The following is a 3,888-nucleotide window of genomic DNA, read 5'->3' on the forward strand; positions in this document are numbered from 1 at the left end:
GAGCAAGATCATCCCATGCTTTTTCCACAGCCACTCCTCTGTACTGGCATTTTTCTATCCTTGGCATATAATAATTCATCTCTGTGATCTCCTGGCCAACATTCACAGCTCAACCCTCATGCCACCTCTTCTGAGAAGAAACCCTGATTCCCTCTTGTCTGGCAATTGACTCATTGCACCATGATTATCTGTGTGTATATCTTGCTCCCTTACAGAAGAACATGCAAACTCTAGTATCATTCCTATCACACAGTAGGTTTTGATAAATGCTTGGTGAATGATAGAATAAAGGGTGGATGGCCCTAGCTGGTTTGGCTCAGTGTCTAGAACGTCGACTTGGGACCTAGGTTTGATTTCGGTCAAGGGCACACACTTCAGTTGCAGACTCCTCCCTGGCTCAGGGTGTGTGCAGGAGGCAACCAATCAATGTGCTTCTCTCACATCAATATTTCTCTGTTTTTCCCTCTCTCTTCTACTCTCTCTAAAATCAATGGGAAAATATCTTCAAGTGAGAATTAAGAAAAGGGGGGTGGATGGATGAAAGAATAGATTCATTATGTGACTGCATTTAAGGCTGTTTTCTTCCCCTCTATTTTACCATGTTTACCTTCCAGCCACTCTCAGAAAATCAACATATTTTATTCTAGAGGTGTTACTATAGTTGGTGGAACACCTATAACTGACCGAAAGCTAACTTAGTCTTCATTCTACAGGTAAAGAAACTGAGCTTCAGAATAAAATGACTTGCTGAATTGTGCTGAAATTTGACCCAAAGACTGTCTAACTCTAAGTATATGAACTATGTTGCATTGTCTCATGTCTTAGGTTCATAAGAATATATTCATATGTTAATTATATTAAGACCACTTTCTTCTTCAACTCACACTCACCTCTCCTGCCGTAAAAATAACCCTGCCTTTCCCTTTATTTTTTATGGCACCCAGACTTCACCATGCTCCTTGTGCTATGTGACTTCCAAAGAGTGAAGTAAATATCATGTTTTCTGAAGTTACGTTGGTACTTTATGTCTGTATAGTGAACGGATTTTATGATCTTGTGACATGAAAAGAGACTGAAATCTCTGTTTTTGAAAGAGGGCCAAATTGAGCTTCGTGCAGTTAAGCAATCCACCCAAAGTCTCACAATGAATGATGGCACAACTTTGACCGCAACTAGGAAAAATGGGAAGTAGGCACAATTTGTTTCTTGACCTAGTTGTCTCAATATCAGACCTTTCCACGTCTGAAACATTGAATTATAATCTAATGAAGCTGTAAGGTGTGGTTTTTCCTAGAACAAACTGCATTGTTTAAGGGCCTCTTTAAGAGTGAAAAAACTTTAAAGCTTAAGTGTTAACTGACAATAGTAGAATGATAGTCAATCCCAAGTAATTTGGGCAGCAACCAACTGCTTATGCTGAGAAGTGATAAAATCAGGCTCACCTAGGAATAAGGTCTGAGATTCCCATGTTATCTGATTTCCCAGTAACATCCGATGGGGTGTTGATGCCAGTTCCCACCCATGATTGTCAGTTTTTCTTTCCTTATCTACACAAGAGCTCTGAGGTGACTGCAAAAATAAAGCCAGGGCTGCCCACGGCCTAGCAAAGAGACTTGGCCTGACTTGAACTTGGGGGAGATGGGAATCATGGTCCTGTAGGAGGAAACTGCAGTGCAGACAAAGTTTAATTTAAATTGTTTGATCCTGTGAATGACTCATATTTCATTACAGAAGACAAACCCTGAGATAAGCCATTTGATAAGAACTTGCTTTGATAGATCCCAAAACGGTAGTGGTTACATAATTCTAGGAAATGCAAAGGAAATATTCAGGGCTTCAAATGTGTATATCCAACAGAGGGAGGGAGGGAGAGGGAGAAGGAGGGAGAGAAAGAGCTGCTTTAGTTAATACCTTTCTGGTCTCTAATCATTGTTGTTATTGTGATGGGTCCAGCAGCTGACCCCAGCCAACATATCAGTAGATGCTAAGCAGGTATGAAGCATCCATGAGGGCTTCTGGCCACACTCCTGGAGTCTAACACTTAGAAATGGTGACTGCATGGGGAGGACAAGGAGCCTGAGTTTCCCGATGGCATGGGGGTGGGGGCAGGGGAGGGTGTATTATATGCAGGAGTGGGACTTGCTGGCTTATTTATGCTGTGTGTGTGTGTGTGTGTGTGTGTGTGTGTGTGTAAGTGCACGTGGGCATGTGTGGATATTAAACAGTCTCCTGTATGAGTTCCATCCCTAGAATTGTCACAACTGCCGAGCTTATTTTTTCATATCTCATCTGCACTTTAGATCATTGTTTGATCTAAAACATGATAAAGATTGGGGCATTGCTGTTTCTCATCTACCCAGTTTGGTTACTGCTTTAACTCCTTTAGGGTCTAAGCCTTAATTTATTTGCATTTTTCTCGTCATTGTCTCAGCAACTGGCAATTAACTGCAGGGTTGGGAAAGACTTTTTTAGTAAATACTAAGAAGAAAGTAGTAACTTTGCTCTTAATTGTTATTTTCATATTTCAGTACCGTCTCTCCATCATTGAACTTCAATGATATATCTGTAGGCTCTGGCATGGTTACCAATAGATACATGGACAGTGCAGAGTTCTGTGGGCTAGAAACCTATTTGTAACACTGCCAACACTTTATATCCTTCTCTGAGTCTCCAGATTCTTGAAATAGAAATAGAACTTTCTGCTCCATAAAAAGAGGTTAAACCCCTCAGAGTGCTGCTTTTTGTTTTTAATTTGGTATTTAGAGGTAGAGTTTAACTAAGAAAAAAATCCGTATCCTCAACAAGAATATACCTTAAAAGTTTCTAGTCAATCCAATATACAGTTTTATACATGGCAACAAAAAAATGTTAGTGCATATTTATAATTTAAAGCCATTACTTTTATAAATAAACACTTAAAACAACGCACATTACAAAACTCGTTTCAGTTTGAAATACTGCTTTCTTTTGTTCTTGTTTTCTTAAATAGTTTGCATTTCCATTATAAACTAAACTTTCAGATATAACATGTGGAGATTTTTCATAGGGCTTGTTCAACTCTCAGATTCCAATGCAATAAATAGTTATTGGATGGCTAATTTTGTGCAAGGCAAAAATTTGCCCCTTATGATTGGTGTTGTGCTGAAGACATGAGTGCTGTGCTTATAACCCATGTGCTGGTGCCACGAGAGCCATCTTGCAGATAAGATGCACTGACAGCAGGATAACAGTGGTAAGAGAGCATCTGCCTGGGGCAGTGGGTCATCCTGAGACCCAGGAGTGATAATTTGACAAGGTCTCAGTTTGCAAAAAAACCTGCTTCAGATTATCCTAGATTATTAGAAAGCAAAGTCTTTCAAAGAAAGGGTATCAGTGCCCATTCATTTATTTATTCATTCATCATCCCTTTGTTTATTCAACAAATATTGAATGAACAACATAATGTAGAATGCACTTAGCAATAGTGAAATAAATAAAATAGTCATTTTCTCTTGATATCATGGAGTTTACATTCTAGTAGGAGAAACAGAATTTAACAAAGACCTAAATACTTAACTGTTACATTTCAGTTATAATTGTGTTGAAGGTGGAACAATAGGGTGCTTTGAAAAAATATAACAGGGAACACCTAATTTAGATATTCTGAAAAAGTGACATTTAGGCAGAAATTTGATGAAAGAAAATGAACTATCTGGGTTAAGGTGGTAGGCTTGGAGTGGCTGGGGGGCAGTGGGAGAAGGTTGAGATTCAGGCAAGGACATGGCATGTAATAAGGTCCCAAGGCAGACCGGTGTGGTCAGGGAGCTAAAAGAGAGACAAAGTAGAGCTTAGTGGGTGTGATGGAGAGTAAGATGTGATCAGGTTGAAGAGTGCTGGGGATGGACATGT

The sequence above is a fragment of the Myotis davidii genome, unplaced genomic scaffold (genome assembly GCF_000327345.1).
Source record: "Myotis davidii unplaced genomic scaffold, ASM32734v1 scaffold46, whole genome shotgun sequence".
Classification (NCBI taxonomy): domain Eukaryota; kingdom Metazoa; phylum Chordata; class Mammalia; order Chiroptera; family Vespertilionidae; genus Myotis; species Myotis davidii.